This window comes from Prionailurus bengalensis, chromosome A2, assembly GCF_016509475.1.
Source record: "Prionailurus bengalensis isolate Pbe53 chromosome A2, Fcat_Pben_1.1_paternal_pri, whole genome shotgun sequence".
Classification (NCBI taxonomy): Eukaryota; Metazoa; Chordata; class Mammalia; order Carnivora; family Felidae; genus Prionailurus; species Prionailurus bengalensis.
In genome coordinates, this window is record NC_057348.1 from 152,852,379 (window position 1) to 152,870,185 (window position 17,807).

Genomic DNA, 17,807 nt, shown 5'->3' on the forward strand with positions numbered 1-17,807 from the left:
TAGGACAAGAGGTTCTAGGATCATTTTATACATTTCCTGCTCCAAATCTGAGATCAGTCATCTCTGTGAGGACTCCTGGCTTAACCTAATCAAAGTGTATCAGAAAATTTCTTAAAATATTTTCTCAGAAATGCTAGATACTTCCCAGAAGGTGGTTTAATTTTTACATACAACCAAATTCTACTTTAAATCACTTTTTCTCAAATTTAAGACAATTTTATTTCTCTCAAATAATAAGATGTTTCATAAATTATTTAAAGAGCTATATAAAATATAAACTTATAATTGTGCATGGTTCCAATGTTTGAAAGAAGATGTAATTTAGAGAGTAAGAAGAGAGAAGCAGGATAGAGATTGTTAATGAAATTGGGAGATTACTGAATCCATTAGTTTACCCAATGCCAGTACTAATGCTTTTACCTCATCCCCTGTTATTTCCTATTTATTTTTACTTACTTATTTATTTGTAAATGTTTTATTTATTTATTTTGAGAGAGAGAGCACGCTTGCTTGTGAGCAGGGGAGGGGCAGAGGGAGAGACAGAATCCCAAGTAAGTTCCACACTGCCAGCACAGAACCCATATCAGGTCTTGATCCCATGAACCATGAGATCATGACCTGAGCCGAAATCAAGAGTTGGATGCTTAACCAACTGAGCCACTGAGACACACCTGTTTTTATTTATTCTACTAAACTTTCATTTTTAGAGCAGTCTTAAGTTCACAGCAAAATTGGGTGGGAGGTACAGAGATTTCCCATGTGCCCCCTACTTTCACATATGCATAGGTTCCCCTACTATCAACATTCCCTACCAGAGTGGTACATTTGTACAACTGATGAACCTACAATGACATAGCATTATCACCCAAAGCCCACAGTTTACATTAGGGGGTGCTCTTGATTGTATTGAATTTTTATTTATGAAAATCTGTTGCTTGATTTTTAAAAATTTTATTTATTTAAGTAATCTCTACACCCCATGTGGGGCCTGACTCATGACCCTGAGATCAAGAGTCACATGCTCTTCCAACTGAGCCAGCCAGGCACCCTGTGGTCCAATGTAAAAAAAAAAGGGGGGGTGGGGGTGCCTGGGTGGCTTAGTTGGTCATGCGTCCAACTTTGGCCTGGGTCATGATCTCGTAGTTTCTGAGTTCAAGACCCACATGGGGCTCTTTGCTGTCAACGCAGAGCCCGCTTCAGATCTCTGTCCCCCTCTCTCTCTGCCCCTCCCTGCTTGCATGCACTCTCTCTCTCATTCTGTCTCTCAAAAAATAAAAAATAAACTTAAAAAAAAATTTTAGTATCTAAAATTTTGGAAAAGCAGAAAAACGCCTAGAAGAAAATAAAAATCACCTGTACTTTCACCCAGGAAAAGACCACTGAAATATAGACCTCTGGTGTATAGACTTCCAGGTCTTTCCTTCCTTCTTTCCTCCTTCCTCTTTTTCTTTCTGTCTTTTAAAACTGAGTTTTTCACCTATTGACAAAAGAATCTTTAAAGACTACACAGCATTTCATTACAGGATTATAATACAATTTATTTAAGCAAACTTAGTACTGGTTTATGGGTTATTTCTACTTTTTTGGCTATCATAAGTACTGCTATGATTTTTATTTTTATCTTTATTTTTTAATGTTTATTTATTTAAAAATTTTTTTAACATTTATTTATTTTTGAGACAGAGAGAGACAGAGCATGAACAGGGGAGGGGCTGAGAGAGAGGGAGACACAGAATCCGAAACAGGCTTGAGGCTCCAAGCTGTCAGCACAGAGCCTGACGCGGGGCTCAAACCCACAGGCCGCGAGATCATGACATGAGCCGAAGTCGGCCGCTCAACCGACTGAGCCACCCAGGCGCCCCAAATGTTTATTTATTTTTGAGAGAGACAGAGCATGGAGGCAGGGAGCAGGGTGAGGGTGGGGCAAAAAGAGACTGAGACTCAGAATCTGAAGCAAGCTCCAGGCTCTGAGCTGTCGGCAGAGAACAACATGGGGCTCAAGCTCATGAAGTGCAAGATCATGACCTGAGTTGAAGTGGGACACTTAGCCAACTGAGCCACCCAGGCACCCCACTACTGCTATGATTTTTAAAAACTGCACATATACTATTATTTGAAATTATGCATACTTTTCCATAAAATAAAGCCTTAAGAGTAGAATTTGGGGATCAAATATATAAATGCAATTAAGAATTTTGCTATATATTTCAACTTGAACTGATTTATATTCCCACTAATGCACTCATACTATTATAGTATATGCTTTTATTAAAAAAAATGGCAGATAGCACCTTTTGGTCATTTGGTCTAGAAAAGCTAAATGGAGGGGTGCCTGGGTGGCTCAGTTGGTTAAGGGTCCAACTCTTAACTTTGGCTCAGGTCATGATCTCATGGTTTGTGAGTTCGAACCCCACATTGGGCTCTGTGCTGACAGTGTGGAGCCAGCTTCAGATTCTCTCTCTCCCTCTCTCTCTGCCCCTCCCTTGCTTGTGCTCTCTCTCTCTCTCTCTCAAAATAAATAATTCTTTAAAAAAACAAAAAAGAAAAGAAAAGCTAAATGGATATACCATTTCATTTCCAAGCAATCGGTGCTCACCAGGTGAGGGTCAAACTGGATTCATTCATTGTACAATTTAGGAAAAAAGTTCACTTGAAGCTCTAAAAAGTACTGAAATCAACTATTCCAATAGAAAGCAACATTTCAAATTGAATATTTTATTACCGAATCTCATCTGGAGTGATTCAATTTAAATATTTATGAGCGATGAATAATGAATTGAGTATAATAAATAGTTATTTCTCTTAAAGATTGATATTTAACGTGAAAGAAGGAAAATATCATCAGGGGACAAAGTGTGATTGGATATCAGGATTTCAACATGAATTTTTTTTTCCTATGCAACAAACAGTAGGAAATCATGGTTTTGAGAGAAATTTTTCTCTTTTTTCTATAAGGTAGGAGTGGTATTGGGAGGAAGTCTGAAATAACAGAAAAGTTTTTAAACAGGTTTCCAAGATAAAAAGTTACTCCAGGTGTAGGAGCATTCAACTCTTAACTCTCGAGCACCTACCATGTTCAAGGTCCTTTGCTAGACAAGTAGGTGTGGTAAGATGATTAAGCTGAGCTTCTGACCCTCACAATCTAATGAGGAGATAATTCATCATAATACAAAATAAGTGACATTGGAGTTCTGAAAAGGAGAATGAATTCTCCTTGAAAGGCAAGTATGAAAGGGGGCAGATCTCACAACTTTCTAGGGCATCCAGTGATAAAGTCTGTAACAGGCAACACTTTACTATGACTGTAACATTAAAAACAGTTCAGAGACGTTATGCTATGAGATTACTTTTCAGGCTTGTGAGGGGATTAGGAATACATATAATCCTAAAGCTATGAACTGATGTTATCTTTTTTAAAATTCAAGTGAATATCTAGAAAAAATTTCAGACTTGGTATAAGTCTAAAGGCTTTTCCTCGTTGTCTTCCAGCTTCCTGTGTGGCTGCTGAGGAGTTCGATTCCATCTGACTCTTAGTCCTTTATATATGACCCATTCTGTCTTCTCTTTAAAAGATTTTAGGATGTCTAGTTCCCTTGTTTTCTAAGTAGTCTCCTTCTCTCTTGTTCCCTTTTAAGCGTGGGCATGCACATTTCCTTCCATTCCTAGTGGTGATAGCCAAGACTTGACTGGAACATTTAACAAGACTTTCCTAAATGCTTAAAGATTTCAGAACGGGATTTCAACACATCAGGCTACATTTTTTGTATTTATCATCTTGGCCCATAGTGTCCATACACCTTTTCACCACAGTAGCCATAATGTTACTTTTCCAACAACCCATTTTTCTAGTATGGCATATTTTCACACAAACACATTAGGCAAATATCTATAAGCAGCAGTATTTTGACATTATCGTCTCAAACAAAGACCCACTCACCAATTCACTTGACACAACAATTTCTAGTTAAAGAGTATCATGTGGAACAGATCTGAATTGTGTACTGTGTAAGACTTGTGTATGTTTTTCATGTGCATTAAGTGAGAGGGATTCTTCAGTCTGTTTTGAAGTGCTTTTCTGTTTGGTCTTCATTTTGTCCTAAAGGGTTGTTTTGTGTTATAACTTTATCTTTAAGAGCATCTCGAGTACAAAGCAGTATGAGCCTCCAAAGTGTTCAAATTTATTGGTGGAAATGAAATGGTACAGAAAGATGAACATAAGAATGAGAAACCTAACCACTGAAAAAAGGTGGGTGTGATAAGCAGAATAAAAAGGGAGAAAGAATCAAATGCTTTGAATATTTTTAAAGGAGAGCTCACCGCATTGGGTATAGAATTTTTGCAAATTATGAGAAGATGAAGAAAAATTCTGAATCAGTCATATATTCTGAGAAACTGATTGTGACCACAAAAGAAGCTGTTTCTAGCTGTTGTCTCAAGAAACAGAAAATTATTATCAAGTGTGCCTCACTCTGATCTTGAATATCTGGCAGAAAGTCCTTAGATTCCCTCGCTTCCTCTGCCTCAACCTAACGCCAGGTTTTTAATTCATCAATTGGCAAGTACACTAAACCTTCATTACATTATGCTTGACATACAAATCATGTTCTTTTTTTCCAAATTGTTTATTACCTACGCAAATTTGTTTGTAGTATTTAGTTGTACATGTTTCTGCAAAAATTATATAGGATCTTGGGCTGAGACTTAAGACATAATTTTTTTTCCATTAAAATTAATGAAAACTAGGGGGTCCTGGGTGGCTCCGTTGGTTGAGCATCCGACTCCTGATTTCATCTCAGGGTCGTGGGGTCAAGCCCCACATCTGGCTCTGTGCTGAGCGTGGAGCCTACTTGGGATCCTCCTTCTCTCTCTCTGCCCCTACCCCCTACTCACACGTGCTCTCTCTTTCTCTCTCTCTAAAATAAAAATAAATAAATAAATAAATAAATAAATAAATAAATAACTTAAAAATTTTTTAATGTAATGAAAAATATTTTTTTTAAATGTATTTTTAATTAGCAACAGTGTTTAAGGGAATGAATTAAAGTTGTTAAACAAGAGGAGAGTTGTATTTGGTGTTTCTCAAACTTATACACCAGGTCCCAACTAGCGTCTTATACTAGGAGTCACAAAGCCCGGACACAAGCCAGACTGCAGGGTCAGCTTACTGCTACATAAGAGGAGGTCCCTTCAGCTAGAATCACCAAATATTTATTGTGCACACTAGAAACTTCCAGCAGTGAAAGGGGAGCTATTAACACTTACATCAGGAAAATTGCAGTACAATGAGATTGTCCCAGGCAAAGGAGGGATGTGTGGCCAGTGTACTTTGAGTCCCTCTCTTTTGCTTGGAATCAGTAACGTGCCAGTAGATGTTTAACAACTGGCTCTTTAGGGGTAGGGAAGGCCATTTCGATGTTTGCTTCTATCTGGTAGATTTCCATAGTGTAAATACTCCCACCAGGGCCAATTTTAAGCTTCTAAACAGTCTAACAACCAACTTGCAAGATTCTCAAAAACTTGGCAATCAGTTTTTGCCAGCTGAGAACCAGCACAACACAACAATCCAGCTCTCGTAACCAACGCCTGGAGTGTGGACATTAAATTATTTTCAGTTCAGGGGAGAATTCAGCTTCCCTTTATCTACATTCCTATTTCAAATGTTCTGATTTCTTCTCCCTGGATAGATTTCTTCCCAGCAGACTAGAAATCATATTACATTCAAAGGAATCCTCATCCTCAGCCACAGATGTGGTCTTGCTTTTTTATCCCTCTAAACATACTTTTTTTAATCTACTCAAGAAATATTTCATGTGTTTTCAGTATGCTAGGTATATAAGAATATAGTAACTCAATATCAGTGGTGTTATTGGAGTCCAGGATTCCATCTTGAATAAAACCATGTGCTACCAACAGTCCAGTCTATATCAAAATAGCCCCAAGATCAGCATAGTGCCCTGATCAATTTTCCTACAGCTTGAAGGGATGACCAGGCTTGCATATTATTTCAGCAGTCTTTAGGGTCTTTTTGATTTCCTGTGGGTAACTAATAGCACGCATAGTATAACTACAGATATGGCCCAAGAATATGCAGAAGTAATTACATAGGACAATTGGAATCCAGGAAGCAAATATTTCTAAATGAGAATCTAAAGGAAACATGGTATTCAGATACACAATTCTTTGCAGTATGAAGACAAATGTCATAGAATTATGAAGAGCACTTTAGCTCCTAGACCACAGCTGCATTCCAAAAAGCTCTTTACTTTGCATTTGCACAACTAAAAGAAAATTATGAAGGTTTCCCTGGAACTCAGGGATGGTTTGCCTCAATGTATATCAAGTCTCTCCTAGTAGGCAGATGTGTTTATATATTTTATTTTATTATTATTTTTTTTAATGTTTAGTTACTTTTGACAGAGAGAGAGTGTGTGTGAGTGAGGGAAGGGCAGAGAGAGGAGACACAGAATCCAAAGCAGGCTTCAGGCTCTGAGGTGGCAGCACAGAGTCCTATGCAGGACTCGAACTCACAGACCACGAGAGCATGACCTGAGCTGAAATCAGATGCTTAACAGACTGAGTCACCCAGGCACCCTTGTTTATATATTTTAGATGATGATTGTTTTCAGCTTTCAGTATCTACTCCTGCTGGATCCCAGCCTTAATATAGTTTACCTTCCCATATATCTAAATCAAATTTTTCTCTCTCCTTAATGGTATCCCAGAAACTTGGGCTGTATTCTTGGTGCTAGACTGTAAAGAGAAATGAAAATAAACACTGTCCCTGGGAAGTTCACATTTCTGTTGGGGAGAGAGATACAATTATATATACCATTAACTATAATAAAAATAAGGGAAAAATAGGGTACAAACCAAAGACAGAATTAATGCTTGTGACATAGACTAAGAACATAAGGATCATAAAGCACTTTTCTACTAGCCATTAGCATCTATGTGCTATCTGCTTTGACTGCTTTCCCGTGTGCACACATACACTCTTATACACTCTGAATTTTGCATCAGACCCATGTATTTCCTATTCAAAATACAAAATTTCATTAAAAAAATCACAATTACATTTTTTATAGAACTTGATAACCTGATTATAAAATGTATATGGATAGTGATGCAGTATTTCCCTGATTGCTTGAAGTTTACATTATACACCTTGACTAGAATATATATGATTATATAAAAAAACGTATTTATATTCCTATTAAATTTCTTCTGAGAAGCAAAACTAAATATATCGTGGAAGGTAATAAAGATACTTTGTTTTCTTGTGGGAAAAAATATATATGGAGTAGTAAACATACAAGAACAGTCTAAACAATTTGCAAAGCAAATCAAAGAAAAGGTGGACTTACTCTCTTAAATAGCAATACATATTATAGAGATATAAGTTAAGCATCCATTCATGAGATTGAGCCCCACAGCTGACAGTACAGAGGCCACTTGGGATTTTCTTTCTGTCCCTCCCTCTCTCTCTCAAAAATAAACATTTTTTAAAAACTATTCAGGAATAGACAAATCAATCAATGAAATAGTATCTGAAATAGTAAATATACATTTAATGAATGTTGTGGGTACCACACGTCCTCCATATGGAAATAAGAATAGATTTGGTTCTCTTTTCCCTTTTCTTTCTAAATAGCAAACGTTCATGTCACAGAGCTGTTGCTATATTACGTGGTTGTTGAAAAGAATGAAATACAGTTATGTGTAAAAATATGAAATGATCTTCAGACTATAAAGTAAAAAGAGCAAGTTACAGAAACAGTACATATAGCACAATCTTATTTACATGTGTTTGTATGTGTGTGGGTGTGTGTGACAAACCTGAAGCTCCCAATACATACATATGTATGAATACACACATACAGAAAAAAGGGTCTGGAAGTATATACAACAAACTACTACCATGGGGACTGTGAGGACGAGTGTCAAAGTGGAGTAGGGTATATGTGGAAGTATATTAGTCTTTTTTTGTTGTTTATTTATTTTCAAGGAGAGAGAGAGAGTGGGGTACAGGCAGAGAGAGGGAGAAAGAATCCCAAGCAGGCTCCATGCTGCCAGCGCAGAGCCCTATGAGGGGCTTTAACCCACAAACTGTGAAATCATGACCTGAGATGCAGTGAAGAGTCAGACGCTTAACCAACTGAGCCACCCAGGCACCCTGGAAGTATATCAATCTTTTTTCCAAACTTCCATAGTAACTTATTTCAAAAAGAAATAATACTGTGAAAAAGTCATGTGGGAAGGGCTGTATAAATTATAAATCAGGAAGTATGTAATTATTTAATAAATGAATCTGTTCAGCTAGCTTTTTTTTTTTAATTTTTATTTAAAAAAAAATTTTTTTTTCAACGTTTATTTATTTTTGGGACAGAGAGAGACAGAGCATGAACGGGGGAGGGGCAGAGAGAGAGGGAGACACAGAATCGGAAACAGCTGGAGCCATCAGCCCAGCGCCCGACGCGGGACTCGAACTCACGGACCGCGAGATCGTGACCTGGCTGAAGTCGGACGCTTAACCGACTGCGCCACCCAGGCGCCCCATCAGCTAGCTTTTATGAAGTCTTCCACTTGCTAGTAATGGGTTGGCTCCGTGGTTTTTGAATGTGGTATGAGAGCTCCCGAAAGTTTCTTATGCCCTTTCATGGGAACTAGGAGATCAAAATTATTCAAAAAAACAATACTAATATATTATTTTCCTTTTTTGCTCTCATCAGTTTACAGTGGATTTGCCAGAGGAGGAGGAGAGTCAGGTGGTTAATGGAATCAAAGAGAACGGAGGTAGCAAGAATTTTCACTGTGTAGTTTTATATTTTTATTTTTAAACCATATAATGCATGGAAAGATGCTCAACATTGCTCATCATCAGGGAAATACAAATCAAAACCATGACGAGATACCACCCCACACCTGTCAGAATGGCTAAAATTAACAACACAAGAAACAACAGGTGTTGGCGAGGAGGCAGAGAAAGGGGAACCCTCTTGCACTGCTGGTGGGAATGCAAACTGGTGCAGCTACTTTGGAAAACAGTATGGAGGTTCCTCAAAAAGTTAAAAATAGATCTACCCTACAATCCAGCAATTGCACTACTAGGTGTTTACTCAAAGGATACAAAAATACTGATTCGAAGGGGCACATACACCCCAATGTTTATAGCGGCATTATCAACAATAGCCAAACCACGGAGAGAGCCCAAATGTCCATCAACAAATGAACAAAGAAGATGTGGCGTGTGTGTGTATGTGTGTGTACACACACACACACACACACACACATATACACATATGTATATGTCTATAGATACATATACATATGTGTATATATGCATCAACTGTATGTATATATGTATATTATGTATATATACATATGTATATATGTATGTATATACATGTGTACATATACATATATATATATGTACACACACACACACACACACACACACACACACAATGGAATGTTACTCAGCTATCAAAAAGAATGAATCTTGCCATTTGCAATGATGTGGATGGAACCAGAGGGTATTATGCTAAGCAAAATAAGTTAGAGAAAGACAAATACCATATGATTTTACTCATATGTGGAATTTAAGAAACAAAAGAGATGGACATATGGAAGGGGAAAAAATAGGGAAACAAACCATAAAAGACTCTTAAAGATAGAGAACAAACTGAGGGTAGATGGAGGGAGGTGGGTGGGGGGATGGGCTAGATAAGTGATGGGTATTAAGAAGGCACTTGTTATGATGAGCACTGTGTGTTGTATGTAAGTGATGAATCACTGAATTCTATTCCTGAATCCAAAATTGCACTGTATGTTAACTAACTAGAATTTAAATAAAAATTGGAAAAGAAAGAAAAACATACAAATATGTTACCTATTAAAATGTATTTCTTTTTTTAAAGGAAATTTAATTTCTTATTAAAATATTTTTGTAATAAATAATATGTATGAGGTACAAAATTCAAAAGTTGTAAAACATTATACAGTAAAAGGAAAATCATTATACAGTAAAAAGGAAATCTTTACTCTTATTTATAATTTTTGGTTTTCCTCCTAAGAGGAAACTAAAACCATCTTCTTCTTATTCCTCCTCACACATATCCACTGCATAGATAAGTGTGCATGCACACGAGTGTGAGTGCATATGGACACACACACGCACACACAGAACATGCAAACATGCACACACATACATTTCTTACCAAATCCCCAACAATCTCCTCTTCCTTATAATGGAAGTTCATTCTATTCTGGATAAATATGTGCTCACATAAAAGACAATATTTCCAAGGTGCCTTGAGATTTGACTGGCTATTCGACACAGTTCTGGCCAACGAGAGGGAAGTAAAAGGGATAGGGTTTCTGGGAATATTCTTTGAAAGAGTGCAGAATGTACAGTTCCACTTCCCTCTGCCTGAAATATCAGTAAGATGTAGGAAAGGGAACAACCATCTGCAATAAGTAGGTGGTAAGCCACACAGTGAAAATTAAAATGTATTTCTTAGGGGGCACCTGGGTGGCTCAGTTGGTTAAGTGTACAACTTTCGATCTCAACTCAGGTTATGACCTCATGGTTTCTTTGGATGGAGCCCCACATGGGGCTCTGTGCTGACAATGAGGAGCCTTCTTGGGATTCTCTCTCTCCTCTCCACCCTTCCCCAACTCGTTCTTTCTCTCTTTCTCTCAAAATAAACAAGTAAACTTTAAAAAACAGAAAAGAAAATATATTTCTTAGAAGGTAATATGAGTGAATACTTGTATAATCTCTTGATGAAAGGCATTTCTGAATATGCTACAAAACTGAAAGCCAGAAAACAAAAAAATGATAAATTTGACTACATAAAAGGTTAACAGTTTTGCCTAGCAGAAAAAGAAATGTGTAAGATTAAAAGACCAATGGCACGGAGGAGTTGCGGCAAGATGGCGGCTTAGGAGGACGCTGGGCTCACCGCACGTCCTGCTGATCACTTAGATTCCATCTACACCTGCCTAAATAACCCAGAAAACCGCCAGAGGATAAGCAGAACAGAGTCGCCGGAGCCAAACGCAGACGAGAGGCCCACGGAAGAGGGTAGGAAGGGCGGCGAGGCGGTGCGCGCTCCACGGACTGGCGGGAGGGAGCCGGGGCGGAGGGGCGGCTCGCCGGCCAAGCAGAGCCCCCGAGTCGGGCTTGCAAAAGTGGAGGGGCCGGGCGGACTGTGTTCTGACAGCAAGCGCGACTTAGCGTCTGGGAGGTCAGAAATTAACAGCTCTGCTCAGAAAGCGGGAAGGCTGGAGGACAAAGGGAGGGAGAGCTGCTGAGCCCCCTGACAACAGAGCTCAGTTTGGTGGGGAACAAAGGCGCTTGCCAGCGCCATCTCCCCCGCCCATCCCCCAGCCAAAATCCCAAAGGGAACCGGTTCCTACCAGGGAACTTGCTCGCTCCGCTAAAACACCCAACTCTGCGCTTCTGCGGAGCCAAACCTCCGGCAGCGGATCTGACTCCCTCCCGCTGCCACAGGGCCCCTCCTGAAGTGGATCACCTAAGGAGAAGCGAGCTAAGCCTGCCCCTCCTGCCCCCGTGCACCTTGCCTACCCACCCCAGCTAATACGCCAGATCCCCAGCATCACAAGCCTGGCAGGGTGCAAGTAGCCCAGACGGGCCACACCACCCCACAGTGAATCCCACCCCTAGGAGAGGGGAAGAGAAGGCACACACCAGTCTGACTGTGGCCCCAGCGGTGGGCTGGGGGCAGACATCAGGTCTGACTGCGGCCCCGCCCACCAACTCCAGGTATACACCACAGCACAGGGGAAGTGCCCTGCAGGTCCTCACCACGCCAGGGACTATCCAAAATGACCAAGCGGAAGAACTCCCCTCAGAAGAATCTCCAGGAAATAACAACAGCTAATGAGCTGATCAAAAAGGATTTAAATAATATAACAGAAAGTGAATTTAGAATAATAGTCATAAAATTAATCGCTGGGCTTGAAAACAGTATACAGGACAGCAGAGAATCTCTTGCTACAGAGATCAAGGGACTAAGGAACAGTCACGAGGAGCTGAAAAACGCTTTAAACGAAATGCATAACAAAATGGAAACCACCACAGCTCGGCTTGAAGAGGCAGAGGAGAGAATAGGTGAACTAGAAGATAAAGTTATGGAAAAAGAGGAAGCTGAGAAAAAGAGAGATAAAAAAATCCAGGAGTATGAGGGGAAAATTAGAGAATTAAGTGATACACTAAAAAGAAATAATATACGCATAATTGGTATCCCAGAGGAGGAAGAGAGAGGGAAAGGTGCTGAAGGGGTACTTGAAGAAATCATAGCTGAGAACTTCCCTGAACTGGGGAAGGAAAAAGGCATTGAAATCCAAGAGGCACAGAGAACTCCCTTCAGACGTAACTTGAATCGATCTTCTGCAAGACATATCATAGTGAAACTGGCAAAATACAAGGATAAAGAGAAAATTCTGAAAGCAGCAAGGGGTAAACGTGTCCTCACATATAAAGGGAGACCTATAAGACTCGTGACTGATCTCTCTTTTGAAACTTGGCAGGCCAGAAAGAATTGGCAAGAGATTTTCAGGGTGCTAGACAGAAAAAATATGCAGCCAAGAATCCTTTATCCAGCAAGCCTGTCATTTAGAATAGAAGGAGAGATAAAGGTCTTCCCAAACAAACAAAAACTGAAGGAATTTGTCACCACTAAACCAGCCCTACAAGAGATCCTAAGGGGGACCCTGTGAGACAAAGTCCCAGAGACATCACTATAAGCATAAAACATACAGACATCACGATGACTCTAAACCCGTATCTTTCTATAATAACACTGAATGTAAATGGATTAAATGCGCCAACCAAAAGACATAGGGTATCAGAATGGATAAAAAAACAAGACCCATCTATTTGCTGTCTACAAGAGACTCATTTTAGACCTGAGGACACCTTTAGATTGAGAGTGAGGGGATGGAGAACTATTTATCATGCGACTGGAAGCCAAAAGAAAGCTGGAGTAGCCATACTTATATCAGACAAACTAGACTTTAAATTAAAGGCTGTAACAAGAGATGAAGAAGGACATTATATAATAGTTACAGGGTCTATCCATCAGGAAGAGCTAACAATTATCAATGTCTATGCACCGAATACCGGAGCCCCCAAATATATAAAACAATTACTCATAAACATAAGCAACCTTATTGATAAGAATGTGGTAATTGCAGGGGACTTTAATACACCACTTACAGAAATGGATAGATCATCTAGACACACGGTCAATAAAGAAACAAGGGCCCTGAATGAGACATTGGATGAGATGGACTTGACAGATATATTTAGAACTCTGCATCCCAAAGCAACAGAATATACTTTCTTCTCGAGTGCACATGGAACATTCTCCAAGATAGATCATATACTGGGTCACAAAACAGCCCTTCATAAGTTTACAAGAATTGAAATTATACCATGCTTACTTTCAGACCACAATGCCATGAAGCTTGAAATCAACCACAGGAAAAAGTCTGGAAAACCTCCAAAAGCATGGAGGTTAAAGAACACCCTACTAACGAATGAGTGGGTCAACCAGGCAATTAGAGAAGAAATTAAAAAATATATGGAATCAAACGAAAATGAAAATACAACAATCCAAACGCTTTGGGACGCAGCAAAGGCAGTCCTGAGAGGAAAATACATTGCAATCCAGGCCTATCTCAAGACACAAGAAAAATCCCAAATACAAAATCTAACAGCACACCTAAAGGAACTAGAAGCAGAACAGCAAAGGCAGCCTAAGCCCAGCAGAAGAAGAGAAATAATAAAGATCAGAGCAGAAATAAACAATATAGAAACTAAAAAAACTGTAGAGCAGATCAACGAAACCAAGAGTTGGTTTTTTGAAAAAATAAACAAAATTGACAAACCTCTAGCCAGGCTTCTCAAAAAGAAAAGGGAGATGACCCAAATAGATAAAATCATGAATGAAAATGGAATTATTACAACCAATCCCTCAGAGATACAAACAATTATCAGGGAATACTATGAAAACTTATATGCCAACAAATTGGACAACCTGGAAGAAATGGACGAACTCCTGAACACCCACACGCTTCCAAAACTCAATCAGGAGGAAATAGAAAGCTTGAACAGACCCATAACCAGCGAAGAAATTGAATCGGTTATCAAAAATCTCCCAACAAATAAGAGTCCAGGACCAGATGGCTTCCCAGGGGAGTTCTACCAGACGTTTAAAGCAGAGATAATACCTATCCTTCTCAAGCTATTCCAAGAAATAGAAAGGGAAGGAAAACTGCCAGACTCATTCTATGAAGCCAGTATCTTTGATTCCTAAACCAGACAGAGACCCAGTAAAAAAAGAGAACTACAGGCCAATATCCCTGATGAATATGGATGCAAAAATTCTCAATAAGATACTAGCAAATCGAATTCAACAGCATATAAAAAGAATTATTCACCATGATCAAGTGGGATTCATTCCTGGGATGCAGGGCTGGTTCAACATTCGCAAATCAATCAACGTGATACATCACATTAACAAAAAAAAAGAGAAGAACCATATGATCCTGTCAATCGATGCAGAAAAGGCCTTCGACAAAATCCAGCACCCTTTCTTAATAAAAACCCTTGAGAAAGTCGGGATAGAAGGAACATACTTAAAGATCATAAAAGCCATTTATGAAAAGCCCACAGCTAACATCATCCTCAACGGGGAAAAACTGAAAGCTTTTTCCCTGAGATCAGGAACACGACAAGGATGCCCACTCTCACCGCTGCTGTTTAACATAGTGCTGGAAGTTCTAGCATCAGCAATCAGACAACAAAAGGAAATCAAAGGCATCAAAATTGGCAAAGATGAAGTCAAGCTTTCGCTTTTTGCAGATGACATGATATTATACATGGAAAATCCGATAGACTCCACCAAAAGTCTGCTAGAACTGATACAGGAATTCAGCAAAGTTGCAGGATACAAAATCAATGTACAGAAATCAGTTGCATTCTTATACACTAACAATGAAGCAACAGAAAGACAAATAAAGAAACTGATCCCATTCACAATTGCACCAAGAAGCATAAAATACCTAGGAATAAATCTAACCAAAGATGTAAAGGATCTGTATGCTGAAAACTATAGAAAGCTTCTGAAGGAAATTGAAGAAGATTTAAAGAAATGGAAAGACATTCCCTGCTCATGTATTGGAAAAATAAATATTGTCAAAATGTCAATACTACCCAAAGCTATCTACACATTCAATGCAATCCCAATCAAAATTGCACCAGCATTCTTCTCAAAACTAGAACAAGCAATCCTAAAATTCATATGGAACCACAAAAGGCCCCGAATAGCCAAAGGAATTTTGAAGAAGAAGACCAAAGCAGGAGGCATCACAATCCCAGACTTTAGCCTCTACTACAAAGCTGTCATCATCAAGACAGCATGGTATTGGCACCAAAACAGACACATAGACCAATGGAATAGAATAGAAACCCCAGAACTAGACCCACAAACGTATGGCCAACTCATCTTTGACAAAGCAGGAAAGAACATCCAATGGAAAAAAGACAGCCTCTTTAACAAATGGTGCTGGGAGAACTGGACAGCAACATGCAGAAGGTTGAAACTAGACCACTTTCTCACACCATTCACAAAAATAAACTCAAAATGGATAAAGGACCTAAATGTGAGACAGGAAACCATCAAAACCCTAGAGGAGAAAGCAGGAAAAGACCTCTCTGACCTCAGCCGTAGCAATCTCTTACTCGACACATCCCCAAAGGCAAGGGAATTAAAAGCAAAAGTGAATTACTGGGACCTTATGAAGATAAAAAGCTTCTGCACAGCAAAGGAAACAACCAACAAAACTAAAAGGCAACCAACGGAATGGGAAAAGATATTCGCAAATGACATATCGGACAAAGGGCTAGTCTCCAAAATCTATAAAGAGCTCACCAAACTCCACACCCGAAAAACAAATAACCCAGTGAAGAAATGGGCAGAAAACATGAGTAGACACTTCTCTAAAGAAGACATCCGGATGGCCAACAGGCACATGAAAAGATGTTCAGCGTCGCTCCTTATCAGGGAAATACAAATCAAAACCACACTCAGGTATCACCTCACGCGAGTCAGAGTGGCCAAAATGAACAAATCAGGAGACTATAGATGCTGGAGAGGATGTGGAGAAACGGGAACCCTCTTGCACTGTTGGTGGGAATGCAAATTGGTGCAGCCGCTCTGGAAAGCAGTGTGGAGGTTCCTCAGAAAATTAAAAATAGACCTACCCTATGACCCAGCAATAGCACTGCTAGGAATTTATCCAAGGGATACAGGAGCACTGATGCATAGGGCCACTTGTACCCCAATGTTCATAGCAGCACTCTCAACAATAGCCAAATTATGGAAAGAGCCTAAATGTCCATCAACTGATGAATGGATAAAGAAATTGTGGTTTATATACACAATGGAATATTACATGGCAATGAGAAAAAATCAAATATGGCCTTTTGTAGCAACGTGGATGGAACTGGAGAGTGTGATGCTAAGTGAAATAAGCCATACAGAGAAAGACAGATACCATATGGTCTCACTCTTATGTGGATCCTGAGAAACTTAACAGGAACCCATGGGGGAGGGGAAGGAAAAAAAAAAAAAAAAGAGGTTAGAATGGGAGAGAGCCAAAGCATAAGAGACTGTTAAAAACTGAGAACAAACTGAGGGTTGATGGGGGGTGGGAGGGAGGGGAGGGTGGGTGGTGGGTATTGAGGAGGGCACCTTTTGGGATGAGCACTGGGTGTTGTATGGAAACCAATTTGTCAATAAATTTCAGAAAAAAAAAAATAAAAAAAAAAAAAAAAAAAAAAAGACCAATGGCACATAGGAAAAAATCTTTTGCAAAATACGGTGTGTAAAAAACAACAATCCCTTTCACATGAATAAGAAAAAAGATGAGGTGTGCCTGGGTGGCTCAGTCGGTTAAGAATCTGACTTCAGCTCAGGTCATTATCTCCAGGTCAGTGAGTTCAAGCCCCACGTCGGGCTCTGTGTTGACAGCTCAGGGCCTTGAGCCTACTTTCGATTCTGTCTCCCTCTCTCTGCCCCTCCCCAGCTCACATTCTGTTCTCTCTGTCTCTCAAAAATGAATAAACATTAAAAATTTTTTCAAAAAAAACAAAGATGAGTACCCAATGGAAAAAGAGGCCAAGGCCGTGATCAGATAATCACAAATGAAAAAAGATACAAATGTCCCTAAATATACGAAGATATGTTCTGTCCCAGCATTAATCAAAGAAATGAAAATAAAATCAATACTGAGTTACCTTCTTTAAATATTCAGATTAGCAAAGATTAAGTAGAATAATGGCAAAGAGGTAGGGAAATTCATATTTACATACAACATTGGTGGGAGTGTAATTAAATTCTTTCTGAAGTGTAGTGTGGCAATAAATATAAAAATATTAATTGTGCAACCCTTGTTCTAAGAATTTCACTTCTAGAAATTCAATGTAAGGTCACAGAGATAAGTGAAATGCTGAAAGTAATTGTACATGAGATTACTAATTTCTGCCCCATCCAATGTTCCCTTATCCCTTTACTAACAGAACGTCCACTTCTGCTGAGTTTTAGGATTCATGAGTACGCCGCTGAAAAGGACAGTTCGCAGCTTACCCTGAAGCTAGGTGTGGCCCTGTGACAACATAATGTGAGTGGAAGTTAATGCCCAGCGTTTGTGTTACTTGATGTAAATTGCCAATTCCTCTCTCCTCTCAAGTGAAAACATAGTGCTTATGGCCCCAT